The sequence below is a fragment of the Chiloscyllium punctatum genome, chromosome 12 (genome assembly GCF_047496795.1).
Source record: "Chiloscyllium punctatum isolate Juve2018m chromosome 12, sChiPun1.3, whole genome shotgun sequence".
Taxonomy (NCBI): domain Eukaryota; kingdom Metazoa; phylum Chordata; class Chondrichthyes; order Orectolobiformes; family Hemiscylliidae; genus Chiloscyllium; species Chiloscyllium punctatum.
The window spans coordinates 43,086,490-43,110,223 of NC_092750.1; the positions used below are offsets into that span (position 1 = coordinate 43,086,490).

The 23,734-nt window shown below is 39.8% G+C and overlaps 1 protein-coding gene and 1 long non-coding RNA gene across 10 annotated transcripts in view; one reads left to right on the forward strand and one right to left on the reverse strand.

Moving 5' to 3' along the window:
• Nucleotides 1-16,393, forward strand: part of LOC140483822 (uncharacterized) — a 50,601-nt gene extending 34,208 nt beyond the window's left edge. For 2 of the 4 annotated variants that reach the window (XR_011962043.1, XR_011962045.1), the window contains 3 exons: nucleotides 469-580; nucleotides 13,763-13,797; nucleotides 13,915-16,393. This is a non-coding gene — a long non-coding RNA (uncharacterized lncRNA). Of the gene's footprint in view, nucleotides 1-468; nucleotides 641-13,762; nucleotides 13,798-13,914 lie in introns of all 4 variants that reach the window. The other 2 variants (XR_011962046.1, XR_011962044.1) reach the window with 2 other exon arrangements.
• adamts9 (ADAM metallopeptidase with thrombospondin type 1 motif, 9) overlaps nucleotides 1-23,734 on the reverse strand; it is a 256,708-nt gene that overhangs the window by 87,063 nt on the left and 145,911 nt on the right. The gene's annotated exons all lie outside the window — the stretch shown is intronic.

A 23,734-nucleotide genomic window follows, 5' to 3' on the forward strand; every position in this document is an offset into this window, starting at 1 on the left:
TTTACGATCATGAAGCTGATAAAAACAATGGTTCCAAGTTAATGATTCACCATCAAAAATACCAAGACACTCAAGTCATAAATTTATATATTAGGTGTAGAAGACAATTCAGAATTAATTTGCATTCAAGTATTCCTGGCACACCAGTGTATGGTATTAATGAGTTAAACAAATAGCTGACTTTGTATCTAGAGAGACAGCGAGATTATGTTTTTTGGTGAGGAACTGAATAGGTGGGATTAAGTGTTGGTTTTAATCCTTTTTCTCTGTTCTGTAAACCATTTCTCTTTTTTATAAAATGCTATATATCCTAGGAGCCGGGCAGAAACAGTATACACCATTTAGTTCCGAACACTGAGGAAGAGGCCTGCAGTCTGTTGTGGCATTAAAACAATGAAAAATTTAGAAAGTACTTTGTTTAAAACTATCACTTACTCATTTTTTCAATTTTATTTCTTCTACTCCTAGGTCATTTTTGCACCAAGCATAATTATCCCAACAGGATCAGACAGCACGTTACACTAAGCTAAATGTTTATGTGATCAAATATGATCATGGTAATATTACAACCAAATCCCAGGTGAGATTCCCCAATTCATTACTGTTCCAGATGGGATACCCCAAACTGTTAAGCTGCCAGGTAAGGAACAATGAACTGATTCCTTTGCTTTATTCACCCATTTCCTTGGTTGGTCACAGCAAAGTTAATTTAGAAAGAATTTCTTCACTTGTGGATATCTTTTTCCCTGACCTAAGTTAACTAATATTTTAAAAGGAGTTGATTTAAACAGGCTTTCTTGAAATAACAAAAACAATGAGTTATTCATTACTAGCCACAAGAAGACATACTAACACAAGATACATACATATAGATTACAAACAAAAGGTGAGCCCAAAAGGATAAAATATTTTAAAAATAGAGATCAGTTTCCGAATTGTTTGTGTAGGATGGAACGGTGAACGTTGCATTCCTTGCAGTGGAGGTTACCATAAGATCCGTAAGATGATAAGACACAGGAACAGAATTAGGTTATTCGGCCCATCAAGTCTGGCACTGTTGATATTGATACTTGAACGGTCGGTTTGGTGATCATTAGTTTTGCGGATGGGTTAAGATTCTGTATTTTTGATTGTTTTCGACCATGATTGAATTCTCGTATTTATGGCAAAAGAGAGTCTTTTTGTTGTGATATTTCCACTTGTTTGGTTTACAGCACTCAGAATGAGAAAGGATGCCTTTACCTGAAATACAGGGGTATCTGCGGGATAGTTCTTCGACTGTGACCCTCAGAGCATACTAATGCTCAAACCCATATTAGTGGATACAAGAGCATTCCACCTCACTAGTACCCTCCAGTAGAATTGAAACTGGCTCTTTAAACTCTGTCCTAATATGTTATTCAAAGGAAAAAAAACACAAAATCTGTCTGAAGTTTGGATCATAATTTGCAACGGTGGCTTTCAGTCAAACAGGGAGTTGTCAGCCCTCATTATCTTTGTAGTCATAGGAGATCACAGTCCATCTGATTTAACTTGTCTCTTCGCAACCCCCTCTGGAGGGGCATTGGTTGAAGTTCCCTTTGTATTCGCCGTGGTGAAATTTTGTGAGCCTCTCTGCGATTTAATTTACACCTACAGCAGTCCTCTTTTTTCTTAAAAAAACAAACATTCTAGAAGTTCAAGTTAAAATGTGTAGCGTACTTCAGGATTTGGCACACTTGATCATAACAGTAGTATGAGTTCACAGTTTCATTCTTTGAAATTTTTAACAATTATCTCTATTCATATTGTTGAAACCTGAAATATAAGGGACTATATGTTCTTATTTTTTGAAAAAATGCAATGGCAAAATTAACTTTTTATTGCCCATCTCTAATTGACTTTGAAAATGTGCCAATTTTGCTTCTTGAATACAACTGTGCAGCATGCAAAGGTACATTCAGAGGTCAGTCAAGAGTTAACCATATTCATGTCAGTTTGGAGTCACATAATTGCCAGACTGAATAAGGACATCATGATGTTATGACCACTGAGAGTTATAAGATGGTTATATTTGAAACTGTCTCACAAATCAGGTAAAATGGAGCAATGAAAAGAAACATGTGACTGCTACTTGTTCTGTTCAAGAATTAGTCTGAATTGCCTGATTACCATGGGGACAGGGAAACCAGTTTGAGTATTATTGAAATCCACAGCAGGTTTAAAACCTGAAAACAAAGGACAGAGTAGCTGGCTTTCCCATGGGTAGACCTATACACAGTGAGGCAGTCTGATTTAAAAACCTTGGACACTGAGAAAGGAAAACAGCAATTCTTGTAGAAAGCAGGATAAAAGGTAGAATCTGGTGGGAACTTGACTTCTGGTTGAAGAGACAGAACTACAGCAATTTAAAGACACTGGAAGATTTGGATGGCATGGTGGTCAACACTGCTGCCTCACAATGCAGGGATCTGGGTTCAATGCCAACCTTGGGCAACTGTCCGTTTGAAGTGTGCACATTCCACCCATGTCTGTGCAGGTTCCCTCCGGGTGGTCTGGTTTCCTCCCACAGTCCAAAGATATGCAGGTTAGGTGGATTGGCCATGCTAAATTCCCCATAGTGTCCAGGGATGTGCAGGTTAGGTGGATTGGCATAGGAAATGCAGAGTTACAGGGATAGGGTAGGAGGGTGGGATGTTCTTCAGAGGGTCATTGTGGACTCGATGCCCAAATAGCCTGCTTTCACAGTGTAGGGATTCTATGATTGAGGACACTGGAGGATTTTCCCTGAAGCATCAAGGAAAATAATTCACTCTTTTGTGCCTTGCTACTGGACTTGGGAATTTGGGAATTCTCTGAAGACTGAGGGGAATGACTTTCAACTTACAATGTTGTGAAATGGGAAGAAATAAGTCCTCCGGATGTTGGGATTAATTTTCTCTAAATACCACAATTCTGCTGAAAGGGTGGCATAATGTATAAAAATAACATGGTTGTATCTGCAGTAGTTGTATCAGCTGTCTACTAATGTATGCTGCACCCTCTTCAAGACAAACTGAGTAGATTAACTCAAACTCCAAGTAAATTTCAACATCATGCTCACCTACTTAACAATTTTTCCTTTTGATTTACTGACCATTAGAAATTTATCCACATTAAATTTAATATGCATTAAAGTTAATCTCTGCACTCATATTTTGTTCAAATGATTTTGTAATCCCACTGTCCCTCCTGGCTTGGTATCATGGTACAAATCTGACTTTATTGCAATAGAACTTAACTACTGATGGAAATTAGAGATAGACCTGACCCAAAAACTGAGCCTTGGCGTATTCCAAGTAGTATTTGCCCTCATCACAATCTGAATTCTTCTTACAAGGACCAGTTGTTAAACAGGAGAATGTTAGAAGCTATTATTAAAGACATTATAATGTGTTATTTAGATAAGTTCCAGGTAACAGGCAACACCACCATGAATTTGTCAAAGGGGAATCGTATTTAACTAATTTTTTGGAATTCTTTAAAGATGCAACTTGTCCTTTAGATAAAGGGGTACCAGTGGACGCACTATGTTTAGATTTCCAGAAGGCTTTTGATAAGGTGCCACATCAAAGGTTATTGTGGAAACTAAAAACTCATGGTGTAGGGAGTAACATACTTCCATAGATAGAAGATTGGCTTGCTAACAGGAAACAGAGAGTAACAATAAGTGGGTTTTTTAAGATTGGCAGGATGTGCCACAGTGTGCCACAAGTGATGTGCCACAGAGGTCTCAAATCTTAACAACTTTATATAAATGATTTGTATGAAGGAGTTGGAACTGTGATAGGGACATAAGGAGACTACAAAGAGATATAGATAGGTTTAGTGAATCGGCAAAGACCTGATGAATGGAGTATAATACAGGAAAGTGTGAATTTGTCCATTTTAGCAGAAAGAATTTAAAAAGAAGCATTATTTAAATAGTGAGGGGTTGCAGAGCTCTGAAATGCAGAGAGATCATGAGCTGGAAATATGTCCACATTCCTTTCAACATCCATCTGGTCTAGTCCCCTCAGCATCTGATATATTTCAATTAAGTCTTCTAAACTTCAGAGAATACAGGCCTAGCCTGTCAAAATCCTGGAACTTCCTACCTAATGGCATGGTGGGTGTACATATGTCAAACAGACTGCAGCTGTTCAAGAAGACAGGTCCTAGTGCTTGAATCACATAAGGTTAATACGCAGGTTCAGCAAGTAATCATGAAAGTCAATAGATTGCAAGGGAATTGAATGCAAGAGTAGGGAGGTCATGCTTCAGTTATCCAGGGCATTAGTGAGACTGCACCTGGAGTACTGTGTACAGTATTGATTATAGTTCTTACACAAAGATGTTCATGCATTGGAAGCAGTACAGAGAAGGCTTATAAGTCTATTACGTGAAATTAATGGTCTGCCTAATGACGCGAGGCTAGACAGGCTAGGCCTGTATTCTCTGAAGTTTAGAAGAGTTGAAGGTGACTTAATTGAAATATATCAGATGCTGAGGGGACTAGACCAGATGGATGTTGAAAGGATCTTTCCTCTTGCAGGAGAATCTAAAACTAGGAGGCACCCATTTAAAACCGGGATGAGGAAACTTTTTTTTTCTTTCAGCAGGTTGAGAATCTTTGGAATCCCCTTCCTTAAGAGGCAGCAGATACAGAATCTTTTATTTTTCAGGCAGAGGTAGCCAGATTCTTGATTGCCAAGATAATGTAGATGACCAGGCATATGGATGAATGTACAGTTGAGGGTAGGCTTGAAGGGCAGAGTAGCGTGCTGTTGTTCCATGTTCATATGTTTTACTATTCAGTCATTTTACCATACGCAGCTGTCACACTGGATATTACACAGTGCTAACCTTAGTTAGTTGTACTTAAAGTGGAATTTTATCAGCAACACTTGGAAGTCTAAGTCCTGACATTTAACACAGTCCACTTGGGTTGTCATGTCCTCAAAAAATTCAAAAGGTCCGACAGGACTTTGCTTCACTCCCTCCGCCACCGATTGTAGTGATGGCAGTGTTACCCATCTATAAGATGCACTGCACAAATTCACCAAGGCCCCTCAGACAACACCTTCCAAACACAAGACTACTATCATCTAGAAGGACAAGGATAAAAGATACATGGCAATATCACCACCTGCCAGTTTCTGTCCAAGCCAGTCATCATCGTGGCCTGGAAATATGTCCACATTCCTTTCAACATCCATCTGGTCTAGTCCCCTCAGCATCTGATATATTTCAATTAAGTCACTTTCAACTCTTCTAAACTTCAGGGGATACAGGCTGAGCCTGTCAAAATCCTGGAACTTCCTACCTAATGGCATGGTGGGTGTACATATATCAAACAGACTGCAGCAGTTCAAGAAGGCAGTTCAGCATCAGTTTTTCAAGTTAGGATGGAAAATAAGTGCTAGCTTGGCCAGTGATGCCCAAATCTCATGAATTAATAGATAAAAAAGTATGCTGATTATTTGCTGGTTGTTAAACACTGAAAGAACTGTTGATGAAGTAAATCAGAAACAAAAAACAGAAGTTACTGGAAAAGCTCAGCATGCCTGGCAGCATCCATGAAGAGAAATCAAAGTTAATATTTTGGGTCTAGTGACCCTTCCTTAGAACTGGGTTTTTCCAGATCTAAGGAAGGGTTACCAGACCTGAAATGTTAACTTTAAGTTCTCTACACAGATGCTGCCAGACTTGCTGAGCTTTTCCAGCAATTTCTGTTTTTATTTACTGGTTCTTGCTGAGCAGGCAATCTCTAATGGAGTCTCTAATTTTACACAGAGTTAAATTGATGAACTGTGAGACCTGTAGAATAAGGGGATTACATGAGCATAATTCCAGTTATTTACATTTGTTTACATTCACTACTTAATGATGGTAATGATAGTACATTGTAAATTGCTGCATGACAACACAAGGGCGGTCATTTGTTAGATGCAACAAATTCAGTGCTAAATGCCTGAAAGCTTGCTCTTATTTCACAAATTAACATAAAATGAAGCTATGTTCAAATTGTTATTTAGAATTGCTGCTTTGTTTTTGAAAAGAATTATTATGTGGCTGCGTGTTATCAATAAATGTGTCATGCCCCATGGAATAGCTACAAATCTTGGAAGTTTTTCTGCCAAATACTTCTACAAATGTTTATTTTCCTTGTTTAATATGTCTATCTCTATAATATTCCACTTTACTAAGAGGGTTATGAATTATTTACTCTATTTTACTCAAAACAGTTGATTTAAATTTTACATAACATATACATTCCATTAATGTAATATTTCTTTCCTTTCTTTTGGTTCATCATGAAATGTGAATGTCTATTTATTTAATTTTAAGTTAGACATTACATATTACTACTGTCATGTGTGAACACACACATTGATCTACAGCGTGTTCAAATATTTTTGGTAAAGCTTATTACTTAAATCAGAGTAGGGAACCTTTCAGGACTGAAGGGCTATACCCGAAATATTGACTTCTCTACCTCCTGATGCTGCCTGACTTGCTGTGTTCTATCTGCCTCCTGCTTATCTACTTTGGATTCCAGCATCAGCAGCTTTTTTTTTATCTCTAATCCTTTGTTCAAGTATAACTGTCTCAAAATACTATGATACATGAGTTGATCTGTTAATTAGTATGAAGTTCTGGGTTTTTATTATCTGCTTCCAATTGTCTAATCCTGTTCCTGAGGGTTGAATGTTAATTCCTAAATTGACTGACAAAATGTTACTCAGTTTGTTGATGGTTTATCCTGATTGATGATGACTTGTTCTGCTTTACTTCTGTAATACTTCCACTTGTTATATGTCACTGAAACCTTTTTTTGCTTGATTGATAACCCATGGATTTATATTTAAAATTGTTTTGTTAATAATATTGCTTTTAAAAAGTTTTAAAAGTTGTGCAAATTTTCAAATTTTGCATTTAGAGGGTAAATGTTCTACTTCAATCTGCACCAGTACATTTGAGAATAGCATATCACCCTGTGGATATAAAATTGTAGGTTGTCATCATGGTGGGGTAGGTTCATTGTCATCACTAAATACTCAGAAGACTAGGTTTTGGCACAAACATTCCAGACCTGATATTGTGAGGTATAATTGCAAATAATGTGTTAATGCAACCCTGGTAAAACAGCCTGAAGGCTGGATATCCTGCTGCTGTGTCCATGAGTGCAGGTGCATGCCAGTCGAAGGGAGAGTTTAAAAAACCTCATAGTGGGATCTTGTCCATGTAGACCTGGGAAAACCAATGCATTGCATTATTGGAGAAAATACTGTCTGTATTTATAAACTGAAAGAAATCACTTCTGCCAAAAGAAGTAGTTTTAAAACTATTGTCATTTTTTACATGAAATCGGCCTTTCACTTTGGTCTGTTTTGATTTATTGATATTATTTGATTTGATCATTGGATTTGTATCACTTCCATTTTATATGGTTTCAAATTCACTATTCCACCAACACTGCTTTGGGGACACTTCACCTGATGTAAACATTGTTGGAGGCTCATGTCTCATCATGGTACAATACAGAGCAATTTCAAAATTTTCCAGCAATATGAAATGTGGATTTTACTTTGAGGGACAAATGAACAGATAACAGGTGATAAGTAATAATAAACACCATTGATTCCATTGACTATGTTCATTTGAATAATTCTTCAACATTTTGCCTAATTTCACCTCCTTTCATACTGAGTTCTCCATTTTTCTAATAACCTTTAGGGAAGAAAATCTGCTGTCCTTGCTCAGCTCCTAACCTCATTACATCCTTGGTTCAGACATGAACAATAGAGCTGAATTTCAGTGGTGAGGTGAGAGTGCCATTGGGCCAAGTGTGGCAACAAGTGTAGCAAAACTGGAATCAATGCATATCAGGGGCAAACTCCATTGGTTGGAGTCAGACCTGGCACACAGGAAGATGTTTGTACTTATTGAAGGTCATTCACCTCATCTCCAGGACATCTCTGACAGAGTTCTTCCGCATAGTGTCCTAGGCCTCATCATCTTGAACTGCTTCATCAATGACCTTCCCTCCTAAGGTCAGAAATCAGGATGTTCGCTGATGATTGCACAATGTTCAGCACCACTCACAACTAATCAGATATTAAAACAGTCCATGTTCAAGTGCAACAAGATCTGGATCATATCCACACTTGGGCTGATAAGTGGCAAGTAACATTTGTGTCACACAAATGCCAGGCAATGACTATCTCCAATATGAGACAATCAAACCACTGCCCCTTGAGAATAAATAGTGTTACCATCACTGAATCCCCCATTATCAACCATCTTGGGAGTTACCATTAACCAGAAACTCAACTGGACTCGCTACATAAACACAGTGGCTAAAAGAGCAAATCAAAGGCTAGGAAATCATGGGGAGACAATGGCCTAATGGTATTGTCACTAGACTATTAATCCAGAGAACCAGGTAATGTTCTGGGGACCCAGGATCAAATACTGCCTTGGCTGGAATCAGAATTCAATAAAAATCTGGGATTACAAGTCTTACGATGACCATCAAGCCATTATCAGGAAAATCTCATTGAGTTCACTATGGAAATCAGCCATCCTTATCTAGTCGGGTCTACAAGTAACTTCAGATTCACTGTAATGTGGTTGATTCTCAATTGCTCTCTGGGCAATTAGGGATGGGCAATAAATGCCCACACCTCCTCCCTCACCTCTATCCAAGGCCCTAAAGGAGCCTTCCACATCCATCAAAGTTTTACCTGCACATCCACTAATATCATTTATTGTATCCGTTGCTCCCGATGTGGTTTCCTCTACATTGGGGAGACTGGGCGCCTCCTAGCAGAGCGCTTTAGGGAACATCTCAGAGACACCCGCACCAATCAACCAAACCGCCCCGTGGCCCAACATTTCAACTACCCCTCCCACTCTGCCGAGGACATGGAGGTCCTGGGCCTCCTTCACCGCCGCTCCCTCACCACCAGACGCCTGGAGGAAGAACGCCTCATCTTCTGCCTCGGAACACTTCAACCCCAGGGCATCATTGTGGACTTCAACAGCTTCCTCATTTCCCCTTCCCCCACCTCATCCTAGTTTCAAACTTCCAGCTCAGCACTGTCTCCTTGACTTGTCCGGACTTGTAAGACCTGCCTATCTCCTTTTCCACCTATCCACTCCACCCTCTCCTCCTTGACCTATCACCTTCATCCCCTCCCCCACTCACCCATTGTACTCTACGTTATTCTCTCCCCACCCCCACCCTCCTCTAGCTTATCTCTCCACGCTTCAGGCTCACTGCCTTTATTCCTGATGAAGGGCTTTTGCCCGAAACATCGATTTCGCTGCTCGTTGGATGCTGCCTGAACTGCTGTGCTCTTCCAGCACCACTAATCCAGTAATAAATTCATATCCTGTGAATGAATTATAAAAGAACCCTGTGGGGTGTAACTTACCTCTTCATTCCCCGAAGCCCATCCACCCCCTACAAAGCACAAGTCAGGAGTGTAATGGAATACTCTCCACATGCCTGGATGAGTGCAGCTCCAACAACACTCAACAAGCTTGGCACCACATCCACAAGCATCCATTCCTTCCACCCATTGACAGTCAGTAGCAGCAATGTGTACTATCTACAAGATACACTGCAGAAATTCACCAAAGACCCTCAGACAGCACCTTCCAAACCTAAAACCACTTCCATCTAGAAGAGCAGTGGCAGCAGATACATGGAAATACCACAACTCGCAAGTTCCTCTCCAAGCCATTCACCAACCTTACTTGGAAGTAGTTCCTTCACTGTTGCTAGGTCAAAATCCCAGAAATCCCTCTCCTCAGCATGTAACTGCAGCCGTTCAAGAAGGCAGCTCACCACTACCTTCTCAAAGGCAATGAGAGACAGGCAATTAATACTGGCCAGCCAGCAAAACCTACATTCTATGAGTAAAGTTTTTTTAAAAATCTAGTCTGGCTTACATGTGACTCCAGTCTCTCAGCATTGTGTTTGGCTCTTCCCTTTGAAATAGCAAAACAGGCCATTCAATGTCAAGGGCATTGAATGACGGGTAACAAATGCCAGCCTTGTGAGCTGAAAAATGTGTTGCTGGAAAAGCGCAGCAGGTCAGGCAGCATCCAAGGAGCAGGCGAATCGACGTTTTGAGCATAAGCCCTTCTTCAGGCTTATGCCTGAAATGTTGATTCTCTTGCTCCTTGGATGCTGCCTGACCTGCTGTGCTTTTCCAGCAACACATTTTTCAGCTCTGATCTCTAGCATCTGCAGTCCTCACTTTCTCCTAGCCAGCATTGTGAGTACTGCCCACATCCCACGAAAGAATATAGTCCAAACAGAATTGTCATTGAACATCTTACTTTACTTTTTCAGTGAAGGTCTGAAGTTATCATTTGTCAACACTATACTCCTTGCTTCCAACTGATTTTGTCTTTGGCATAATGTATTAAAGGAAGTTTCAGATTTCAAGTACTGAATACTGAATCACAGAAGGTAAGAACAAGTCATGTGAGAGGGAGTGACATACTCAGCTGAAACTCAGTGGTGGACATTTAAACTAATAAATGCTACTAATTCTCCCTGGAGCCAAAGGTTACTGATTGCAATCTGTCCAATTGAGCAAGCACTGACCAAAAGTTGATGCAGTCTTTCTTTATAGGAACATTGGGTTTGAATTATGTCACTGGGACTTGACTGTAATTTGCATAGGAAGTCGCGGTTGCTTATTTACCAGGTGAAAATAGCAAGGGAGAAGACTGAGGCTGAGCCACAAAGAGGGAAACATTTTCTCATTTCTTGAAGTGAGAATAGCTTGAAGTAAGAATAAATTTGGGGTCCAGTTCAGTGTTAACATTTTAAAAAATCTCACCTGTGATCCTATTTGCCTCCAGGCTCTCCATATTTGTGTTTATTAAACATACGGCAGACGCTGGGTAGCTAATCAGTTTTCAGGTGGCAGGTTGACATTTTAAAACCCAACTGCTCAAATAAGGAGTGGACAACTTCAGAGAGAAGTTCAATGTCACTACAGCATTGCATATGAGGCAGGAACAGGCCTATCCTTTGAGGATCCTCTGGCATCGGAGATCTCATCCTCTATATAAAGACCCCAGGTTAAGGGATACAACCCCTCCAGGAGCTAGGGAGCAGTCAACCCTCCTCTACTGTCTTTGTAGAAGCTTCAAGTTTCCTTGGAAGCACTAGCTTTCAGAGCGCTGCTCCTTTATCAGGTGGTTGCGATGAAAGAGCAGCGCTCTGAAAGCTAGTGCTTCCAATTAAACCTGTTGGACTATAACCTGATGTTGTGTGATTTTTATCTTTGTACACCCCAGTCCAACATCGGCATCTCCACACCAAGTATCCTCATCATGGTTGCTGCAATGTTCCCCAACTGAATGAAAACCAAACTTCTCATTCAGATTGGTTTACAAGCAAGGATCCCGGCAAGAAAAAAATCATTCATTCCACTGCATGTGGACAAATCATTCTACTTCCCCTGATCTTGTTTACAAGATTCTGTGGTATGAATATCTTTCCTAAAGTTAAAATATTAGTCACGTCAGAACCTGACTGCCCAAATTGGAGTTACAGGTTAAAGGGGAGGTAAGGTAAACTAAACTGACAGGTTTTTACTGTGTGATTTATTTTTCAAACAAAAAAGGTTGCTCAAACAGACATGCAACAAAAAATTTAAAAGATTTTAACTTTCGCTTGGTTGCCCATGGAAGATAGATTTTATATTAAGGAATACATTCATCTCAACCAAGGAATTAAATATGTCAAATACCACAACTGGAATATAAACAATATCATAAAAAATTCTTGTAATTTACTTTGAATTCACTTTCTCATAATTCACTGTACATTTAAAACTAATTGGGTGAAGTGGTAACATTTGAGTTTATTAGTGCTCTATCCTCCTTTAAGATTTAGCTCCAAAGCATCTGTAGACAATGGGAATACTAATGCTGTTATTCATGTGCAAGCTTTACATGAACTAGTTGTGTGGAGATAAATGAAATATAAACATTTCAGAAAAAAAAGACATATTAAATATGGTGCAGAGTCCCTTTGGTCAACTATGAGGTATTTATGTAAAACCTAACTACCTCTCCATTGACATTATTTTTAGCAGCAGTACCTACTTTAACACTGGCTACGAAACAATCCTATTATGGAATCCTAATAATTGTTCATAGCTATTAAAATATGCATTTGGAAAGTGTTTATAATTCCAAAACTGAAATTCAAAATGGAATTATACTTCAAAACAAATGCTGTAAATTGATCACCTTATTGAAACAGTCATAATTTATTTGTGCATTTCCATGTAGAGACACATTAGTGTGTGGCTTAGAAAATGACCCATGTTGCATATCATAGGCACAATGAAAAACATTTGGGCTCAATATCTGAAGGATGCCTGAAAGACATGTAACCCAACATTGAGTCAACTTATTTTTTGGACATTTATGGCAATTGCCCAAAACAAGGTTGACGCAGACCTTCACATGAACTTATAGGCTGTGATGCAAAAAACTCGAGATTCTTTAGTGACTTAAGCAGTTGACATCAAAATACTACAAAGATCATAACTGCTATCACAATTCCACAATAAGCCAATCATCAAAATTCCCTACCCCAGGATATACCATTTTCCCTGTTCCATGATGGAATTGATCTGAATTCTTGGTTTTCGTTGTCGAGTTGTCATGTGCTTGCAGTTGATTCTAATAACGTTAGTGAGGCCTGAGACCAATTTTAATCTGGCTCTAGCTTCCAGGTTGTTTGTGTGCCACTAGTAATCCAACCTGAAATGGGTCACAGCAAGTCTCTAGGCTTGTTATGGGTGGCATAGTGGCTCAGCAGTTAGCACTGCTGCCTCACAGCACCAGGGACCTGGGTTTGATTCCCAGCTTGGGCAACTGTGTGGAGTTTGCACATTCTCCCTGTGTGTGCGTGGGTTTCCTCCGGGTGTTCTGGTTTCCTCCCACAATCCAAAGATGTGCAGGTCAGGTAAATTGGCCATGCTAATTTGTCCCAAAGTGTTAGATGCATTAGTTAGGGGAATGGGTCTGGGTGGGTTACTCATCAGAGAGTCAGTGTGGAGCTGTTGGGCCAAAGCACCTGTTTCCATACTGTAGGGAATCCAATCTCTTCTAGAAACTTGTGACTGTAAAGAACCTAACTGGTTCCCTTACACTTGAGAAGATGAGACGGCCAATGGTAACCAATGCAAAAACAAAATCTTTGTTTAAACTAACTAAAACTTGCTTACATTTTTCAGAAAACCACAGTATGATATGAATGATCTTGCTCCCATAAAAAGAGAAATATATTTTCACATTTAATTTTGAAAATATAGTTAACAATAAAATTACTGGAAAAACTCTACAATCAAATTTCAGTTACCATACCTTTCACCATCTCAACATTTTGCTCACTCTGCCAGTGTATCTCCTTCACTCCCCAGGCTTGTTACTGGATTGCTATTCCTCAACTGAACTTCCCAATGTTTGTTTTCTTTTTTTTTCAGATCAGACTGAAGCATGTATTAGATAATAGCTGCTTTTCTTCTCATCTTTAATTTTTTAAAACTTGGGTGGAATCGTTTGCTATTCATTTCTCCTCTCGTATGTCTTTTTTAAAAAGTCCTTTGCATTTTGCATGATTCGTTAAATTTTGTAAAAGGCTAACTGCAGATGCACAATGTTGACCAGTTGACCTCTAATTTTAATGCAATAATTTTTGTTTGGTCTTATCCTATAGGAAAATGGAAGGAATTATCTTCTCATGTTTGCCAGGTAAGTGCCAAAAGAACATGCACTGAGCTTTACCTTTTCAACTCCCACAAAGGGCTGTTGGAATAGTGTGGCAAAGTGAGACAATTCACCATTGGTTTTCCTGGTGTTTTCAAACAGAACCATGAAATTGGTATCCCCCCTTCCCGGATTTACACCCAGTTGGAGCGTTAGACGTCATGACGACACATAATGTACAGTCGAGGTTTCAGTATTTAAAGAGGCAGAAAATTCTACAACTGGCCATAAGAGAGACAACAACATGACTGATACTATTCTCAATTAAGGAAGGCTTCCCGTGGTTCTCTGAGATATTCTTCAACATCAATCTGCAGGATCTGGCAACCAACAGATGATTTATAGGTTGAAGGAAGAACACCCCCTTCAAAAGTCAAGCAAGTACAGTTGGAAGTGACTAAAGAGGTGGCATGAATGTGATCTCTCACTCATACATAAAAGGGAATGGCATATCACATTCAACACTAACCCCATCAGTGACTTTATCAGCTTTCTCATGCACCAGCCTTATCTATCCAAAATACCTTGCAAGTCCAACCACCGGCATCTTTCAAGGTACCTCCTCACATTCCCATTTGACCAGTCACTACTGACCACTCATCCTCATCGTATGCATTCCCTTCACTCAGTCACCTCCACAAATGACATTCCATCCTCTCAACACACTCCACAACTCATTCTCATGACTCTCTTGTTTCTTTCTTTGAAGGTAAAGAAAGGCAGAACAACAGGGAGAGGTGAAACTCTGGGGTGGCTCTTCAAGCTATAGCATCCACATATCTCATAGTCACATGATATGCAACACTTCCCATGTCAACCTGGTGTCACCAATCACTAAAACATGATTGGCACAATTATGACTTTGAACTCTTTCACTTTGTCACTTTCAATTCATATCTTTTGTGCCAAGCAGGTATTCCAAGAACCACCCGGGGAGAATGCAGAAGAGGATGGAGGTCTCTCAGAGGAGGTTGCACGATCTATGGAAGTACCATGAAATAGCTCATGTATACCATTCATCAGTCCAAATGCATAAACTTCAGTGGGGTCACCAATACAGGAAGTTGTATTGTCATATGTTGTGTCACCCATCACAAATCGGCAGGAGTAAGTGTTAGAGACATGGGTAGTCAGGGTCATTAAAAAGGGGGACTTTTCTGGAGTAGCAATTGAAAATTTGTGATGTTATACTCACATTTCCTCTGCTCAGCTATGTAGTGGGACTTGAAGAGTTTGTCTCAAGCAGGAGTGGTGTGATGTCTGAGGACTTTATACTGACATCCAGCTCCAAGGGAAGAGTAGTCAATTCTGAGCAGAATCAGAGACTACAGGAAAACAAGTGCATGTTGAACTTTTGCATATCCTTCCTCAGAGACCCTTTCATGACAAAGTTATTAATTAATTAATGCTTTATAATTGCACATTATTGGATCCAGAATTGCTCATTTTCTGTTAAGTTTCTCAACATACTGCTTTAGAAAATGCACATTCCACACTACTATAAATTAACTGTGTCCAGTCAGATGGGCTCCACCATTAATCTGAAACCAAACTCATTCCAACATCAACCATGAGTTCCAAAATACAGATGGAAACTGACTACTCTGAAGCATATGAGAAAACATGCCTTTCACTGACTGGATAGTTTCCAACCAGCTCCCCAAGCAAGATACCTCTTCTCATTGATTAAGATCAATGGTGAGATCCTAGCAAAATGTGAAATATTCATCATTACTTCCATTGCACTAGTAGAGCTTTCAGTTGACTGAAGGATGAATACTTGAGGAGGAGAATCTTAAACCTATGAGACGAAGGCCGTGGTTTACCAGATAGCATTAATCCCTGTGCTCCTGTGTACTTTGGTGACTTTGAAAACTTGTAGCAGGCACCAAACCACTGGACAAGTACCACCAATGATTCTTCACTAGATTCTCCAACTATGGTGGTACGAATGGTATCCTAATTCCAATATCCTCTCCAATACCAACATATCCACCACCGAGGGATGCTAAAAACACTAAAAACATGGGAACCAGGTGGAATACATTTGCTTTTCATGTGACGCCAGACTCCTGATCTCTAGCTTTACTGAGTACTTGCCCAAGGCAGAGGACTTTCAGGAGGACAATGGAAACACTTTGGGCATATGCTGCAACCATCCCTAAACTCATAAAACATACTTGCTGCTGACACATTGTGACCAACTAAAATGGAGAATGTACCTTTGGGAAGTTACTGAACACATGCAAAGAGGAAGATGAAGCATTGAAGGGAAAAAACTCTCCTCCCAACAAATCATCTACCCGATCCTCCAAGCGACACCTTCCTAAATTTGTGAGAGACCTAGATCACACACTGGACTTGTCAGCCATCTCAGCAGAGTGGAAGAATTACCATTGTTAAATTGCCTGCCATGATTTCTTGCTTTGTATTCTGTCCTGTAATACCTTTTCTTCCCCCTGGTATTTGTTAGCTCCAAACAAACAGCTCAGAAAATCAAAAAGTACTAAGATCCTTTCCCTATACTGTCCTTATTCTATCCTTTATTATCAGATTTAACCCTTTTTTTTTGCTTTTCTTTTCACCAAAATGTTCTCAGCCTTGAACATTTTGCAACCACATCTCCATAAAGGCTATTATTTCTAGTATATTAGTATTCATAGATACTACTAATTAATCTAATTTGTTGCAAAGGGTTCATGCAGTCAGATGTGGTGCAATTAGCTTTGATTTTTTAATTTTTTTTTCCTGGCATCACTTTGTGTCTAAAGCCTCATTAACTTTGCTACTCTTTCTGTCCCTTCTTCACCCACTCAACTTATTTTCTTTTATCTAAAATCTCCTGTTGCCGTTCCCTTGCTGCTTTTGAATACACCCGTACCTGAGTCCTCCCACTTCCAATTTTAAAATCTAAATCTGCCTTAGCCCCCAGTTATTTGATTATCCAGGAATGGCACCTACCAGGCCTAGATCAGCTAAAGTTTATCCAAATGGAACAACTCTTTCTTTCTCTCGTACTGATGCTGGTGGCCCGTGAAGTAAAGCCCCTGTCTCCTATACCAATCCCTCATTTAAATTTCTAGTTGCCTTCATTGTTACTTTGACTCAGTCTGGGAGGTGTTGTGAAAATCCAACCAAAGCAGCAAGTCCTTGGTTTCTCTTATTCCCAACTGGCCTCAGCTATGGCAGTCAAGAATGTGGTGCTGAAAAAGCACAGCGGGTCAGGTAGCATCCGAGTCGATTTTTATGCTCCTCCTTTCCTTTTCCAGCACCACACTCTTGAATTTAATCTCCAGCATCTGCAGTACTCACTTGCACTCAGCTGTGGCAGCTCTAGCCACCATAGTATCAGTAACTTTTGAGATGTATTTCTGTGCAGCCAATTTTGTGATTCTGTAGTTACCACAATCTGGTTTCTGGAAGGAGCCAAAAGGTAAAGAAATTTAAGAAATGTGATGACTCGACCAGTTGGCATTGCACATCTTCACCTCATTCATTCAGAAGGTGGACTTGTTCCAGGAATCTGACACAAACATCTGACTCTCCTTAGACACTGTTGCTCAGTCATGCCAGAAATCGGATCCTCTATCAGCAAACTCTATGCTGAGGGTAATGCCTTGTGGAAGGTGGTATTATGTGTTCATTTGTTTTCTCTAATACAGGGCTGAGGAGAGAGAGCAGCTCCTGCTCCTGCTGGAGATGCCCAACATTACTGGCTGACAACTGGGAAGTACAGGTTAAAGACAGAAAGGTAGCAGTTCTGTGAGCAAAAACCATGCATCGAGGAAATCTGAGTATTTAAAGGATTTCCAGCCTGTTAATTCACTGCTCTCCCATCACCTTGCTCAGTTTAGCGAGTTTCAGTTAGCTCAGGAGGCCTGTGTGATGGAACCTAGAGCCACAATTATGGGGAGATGGTGACACTGTGTTGTCATCACTGGAATAATAATCCAATTATTAAAATCTGGATGAAGGTTATTCATCTGTAATGGCAGCCATGAATCTACCATCAATTGCCGTAAAAGGCCTTTAGAGAAGGAAGTCTGCCATCCTTACCCATTCTGGCCTACACTTGACTCCAGACCCACAGCAATTATCCTTTGAAATTACCTAGCAAGCCACTCTATTCATGGAAATTAGGAATGGGCAACAAATCCAAGCCTTGTCTACAATCCCCACATATTATGAAAAATAAAGGAAAATGTCTTCATCACAATATGCTAATCACAAATTCCCCTCTCCCACAGGATTTCCTGTGCTCTAAGAAACAAATGAATTAAAGTTAGTTAGTTCCTGTCATCTTTCCAACAGATCAGAGGATTTTGTTTCTTTAACCTGTTCCACACAATGCATCGGCTCATGCTGACTGACTATAACACCCCACTATTAGTTAGGAGTCACTATTAGTTAGGAGTCAAGGCAGACAGCTGACATCAACAGCAACTTGCACCTATATACCCTTAACACAGGAAAGCATTCCAAGGTGCTTCTTCAAAAACTATGGTTTCAAATTATCTGCAAATGGAACAGCTCAAAACATGGTAGCTGAGATTTGTGTACATCGAGAAACCACAATATTTTCTATAAAAATACATGCTTCTACAGGCCTACAAGCATCTTTGAATGTAATGCAGTTAAAAGAGCACACAGATGCTCAGACACAGATGCTCAGACACAGAAATATCATGTTCCTTTGATACTTTAGCAGAGAGAAAACATAGGGTGAAAAAATGATTCAAATAAAAATGTTGGTTCAAGTTAAAATCATTCCTATCATATAGAAAATACAGTGAAATGTAGAGAACACAAGGGCTTACATTAGATTATGTGCCTAGCTTCGTTTAGCATTTTTCATGAGTTCAAAATATTCCAACACAGTTCAAATCCAATGCAGTATTTTTGAAATATAGTTACTGTTGAAGTATTAGCAGCCTAGTTACACACAGCAAGCTCACACTGTCCTACACCCAACCATCTTCAGCTGCGTCATCAATGGCCTTCCCTCTATCATAAGCTCAGAAGTAGGGGTATTTCCTTAAGATCTGTGACTCCTCAGATACAGGATCTGTCTATGTGCAAATGCAGCAAGAACTGGGCAATATCCAGATTTGGCCTCACAAATGGCAAGTAAAAGTTGTGTCTCACAATTGCCAGGTAATTACTCTCTCAAACAAGAGAGAATCTGACCGTTGCATCCAGACATTCAATGGTATTACCATCACCTCACAAACAACATTTTGGGGGTTAGCACTGACAAGAAACTGAAATGGGGTAGCCATATAAATACTGTGGTTACAATAGCAGGTCAGGGGCTAAGAGCCATAGAATTCAGCTCCTGGCTCCCAAAACCTTGCCCACTATCTAAAAAACACAAGTCAAGAGAGTGATAGAGTGCATGAGTGCATCTCTAACAAAACCCCAAAAGCTCATCGCCATCCCAGACAAAGTAGCCCACTTGATTGCACCAAATCCACAGTCACTCCCTCAACAACCGATGCTCAGTAGCAGTAGTGTGTACAAGATACATCTTACATAGCATCTTCCAAATCCACAACCACTGCCACTTATAAGGACAAAAGTAGCAGAAATATGGGAACACCATCACCTGCAAGTTCCTGTCCAAGTCATTCACCATTATGACTTGGAAATGTATTGCTGTTCCTTCACTGTCACTGGTCAAAATCCTGGAATACCCTCCCTAACAGCCTTGTGGGTCTACCTACAGAGCACTTCAAGGGATTTAGCTCACCATCACTTTGTTAAGGGCAACTAGAAATGGTCAGTAAATACTGGCCAGCCAGCGATTCCCACACCTTATGAATAAATGTGAAAAATTTGAACAATGACCAGTTTTAGTAATACTAGATGGAGATAAATATTTGACAGAACACACTGAGGCTATCCCAGTCTTCCCTTGAACACTGTAAGAAGATCTTTTATAATCACCTAAAATGGCAGACAGAAATTCAGTTTAACATATCGAGAGAAAAATCTTTCCACTCCTTCTCTCACTGAAAACCAGCAAATCCAACAATGCAGCACTCACTTGGTACATCTGTAAACAGGTCTCTGGAGTAGAAATCAAATTAGTGACCTTCTGAGGTGAGACTGTTAGTGCTGACAGAAGGATGCAGAGTTGTTCTGAGTTCTGGAGATTCCACAGACACTTAAAAATGGTAGGTAGGTCACAGATTTGGCAGTCCTTCCTCCATTGTAGAGGTCAACAATTTCAGATGATACAAACTGATCACTTGTTAATTCTTCTGCTATTAAAATTTGCCCAACCTCTAGACCAATCTTTCCTTTCATTACTTGCCCCACTATTATTTCCTTTGCTTTGTAGCAATATCTCTTTTGTCAATTCATCTCTCCTGCCTTCCACCCTGTCTCTGCCTCTAGTTTGATCTCTAGCTTTTTATTGGCATGAAGAATCACCCATCTGGTCAATACCAGCAGCAGTGAGATGAGGTCCTTAAATTGGTATTAATTCCAAATTAAAGACCTCAGTTGATGGTGGGGTGTGAGAGTGCTAGATGGGCATTGCTGACACGTAACTAATTGGGGTGAAATGAGGAAGTTGACAGCACAGTGCTAGCAGTGTGCCCTATTACAAAATGCATCATAGCATGATACTAAGGCTCCTGGACAGCATCCTCACAGCTGATATCTGTCATAAGGCAGCAGATATATGAGGATGCCACAGTTTATGATTTTTCCTCTAAGTCACACATCATACTGGAGTTATATTACTTTTCCAAAAACAACTGCCAATTCTCTGTTGGACTGGGGGAAGTCTGATGTTAAATAATCTTTGGGCTAATCTGTGGAGATCATTAATTAAATCATCTATGGAATCTCCTGGATGTTGGACACTTGTATTAATTCTTGGTCTACCAAGACATTTCTTTATTCGGAGATTAAAGTAATTGTCAGTAGTTTTCACTTCTTCTACAACACTTTGGTGAGTTATAACATCATCAACTATGCTCTCAAATGTATTTACTTGTTGAGCATCTAAGTTGGGATCTAATTTGGAAGCTTTCTCTATCTTAAGAGCTGTTTTCTTCAAGATATTCAATTCTGTGTTCTATTAAATCAACCCCTGAAATTAGTTACAAATCACAGAACACTAGGCTATAGTCCAACAGGTTTAATTGGAAGCACTAGCTTTTGGAGCACCGCTCCTTCATCAGGTCGTTGGAGTGGCGCTCTGAAAGCTAGTGCTTCCAGTCAAACCTGTTAACCTGGTGTTGTGCGATTTGTAACTTTGTACACCCTAGTCCAACACTGGTATCTCCAAACCCTGAAATTAAATCTTCTTGACAATATAGTATCCGATGTCATGTCTTCCTAATGTAATTATTTATTTTCCTTCCTTAAAAGACTTTTATTTTGTAGTAAAGACAGTTCTCCTGACCTTTGCTACATGGACTATAGTGGTTTCCCTTGATTTAAGGAAAATATGGAGGACTTTCACCTTCTTGCAGCTAAAATGAGGAGTCCTGCCTTTAGCAGCTAATATGGATGATTTCTACTTTTTTTCATGGCTTCATTAGAGGATCCTACTGTTCGCGGACTCAATAAATGATTCTCATTTCCTTAACAGTTTTATTCAATGACTCTCGCTTAGTTGAACAATGCCCTCTTTAATCACTGTTTTAATAAATGACTCCCGCTATTCAAAGCTTTGAGAGATGGTTCTTTAAGGCCTTTTTCTGGATGATTCCTGCTCTCTGTGGCTCTAATAATGATCACTGTTTCTTTCACAATTTTCCCTGAGTGATTCCCTATCCTTGTGGTTTACAGCAAATAAGTGATTTACAGTTTCCCACTTATAACAGTTTTATTGAAAGATCTCCCACCTTTTCTTTGGGCTGAACAAAGTCTAATCAAGGGCTATTCAGGCTTCTAATTTATGCCTTTGTCATTTTAATTCTGGCCTTAAACATCCCTGGGTCTATGACCCCAGTTTAAAATGCTCTTCTAGTCCTTGATTGCCTTACTATAGCCATGGTGACGACGCTCACTTAACTTTCTCTGAGTGATCATTTGATTCAATTTAGATACTATTTAGAGAATTAGGACATCATATGGTGTCAAAATGAACATAAGTAAATGGAATGAAATGTTGTTAACGAGATCATATTATTCTCCAAATACAATTTAATGTATTTGATAGTATGAATGAAACAGTTTGTAACATATAACACAGCTATATAGCTATACAAACCATATCATACATGCATAATCTGCTCATTTAGTTAAGTAATGTGAAAAGCATGGAGAAAAACATTCCCTAGATTTAAAGTTAGATTTAAAGTTAAAGAGTTGAAACTGAGATTTTGGAAGTCTGTACTATTGTCAGAGGAGATGTGAGAGTTCAAGTGAGGATAAAGAAGTCTCAGAGGTCAGGACTGCTAATTTCATAAACAAACAAACAGAGAAACTACTTGGCTGAGGTAATTCTGCATGTGTATTTCTTTTATGAAAGTAAAATAATCAAATTGGCAAAAAATGTTTTTCTCTGAGACAAAGATGAGATGCTTTTATTCAAATTGCCGAGATCTTCACAAACACAAACATTTTAAGGGTCTTCCTCAGCTCCAATATTTAAAGATATAAAATGTATTTATATTTTTTCTTAGACTTTTTATTTTCTCTATTAATCAGTTCATGTTCTATTTGGTAATGTCTATGAATATTCAATAAGAACAATAACAAAGTGGACAGATCCTTATATAGCACCTGACCAACATGGGTTATGGCGAGATATGGAAGAATTTTACAATAAGCCCAGCAAAGGCTGTCTCAATAACGAGTGTAGCTCACTGCATCTTTAAATCAGGTTCTCCGTATCGAGGCAAGATTCTCACTAGGGAGCAGAGAGATGCCAATTAATGGGGATTATTACCTGTTAAGGACCTGTTAAACTACACATCTCGCCTCATTAATATGTATTTTCCTATCACCTGCTTGTCAGCAAATTAATCACTGAGATTCTCAACTTGGAAGTCATCTCGTGTACTTGGTTATTTCAGCTAACTATTTGCTCTGAAGTATATTTATGTTGGATACTGGGCACCAAACTTCATGGGCAGCAGCCAAATGCACCCCACATCCACCATGTATCATCCTCATGGCACTTCTGTACTTTAAAGCTGCACCAACAACTACCATTGTGATGCTCTAGGCAGGACACTTTGCACTCAGGGACATACACCCAGCTCATGGACTGCATCAAGCCACATGCTTGCTCTCATAGCACTCACTCACTCTTAGCCTACTGGATGTTGACAGCATCCTTGTTTTTCCTTGCCTTTGAACGAGAGGTACTAGGCTCACAGTATTGTCCTGCTGCTTAGCACAGACACAAATCCAGGAAACTTGTCATTGTTGTCAACAGGCTTTAGTCAAGTCTGGAGAGATCGCCTTTGGCAGGAGGTCCTGGCACAGTAAATCAAGGGGAGTCTCCAAAATTAGTCCAAAGGATTGGGCATGGGTAATCAGGTACTTGCGATGAATAGATTCAGGATCCTCTCCTCATGAGGAGGGAGGAGCCAAATGTTAAGCAGTCCATCACTCACATTGACCTTCTCTTCCCTCTTGGAATGGGAGAAAGGCAGGGATTTTAGGAGATGAAAGTGAGTGCACAGCTGTTAGTTTTGGTGCAGACACAGGGAATGATTGGGCAACACAGAGTGTAAGCAGGATTCGTGTTATTACAGGTTGGGTGGGTTACTGTGAATGATGGTAGGTGTTTCAGGCAATACTGAGTGTGAAAGGGCATCAGCCTTGGTGGGAGCTATGTCTTGTACAGAGATAGAGAGACTATGAGGTATCAGAGAGAAGATGGTGGCATTTACACTACAGTGCATTCCTCTTGGTGGCTGAGACTGCCCTGGGGTAACCTCTAGCCAGGCTA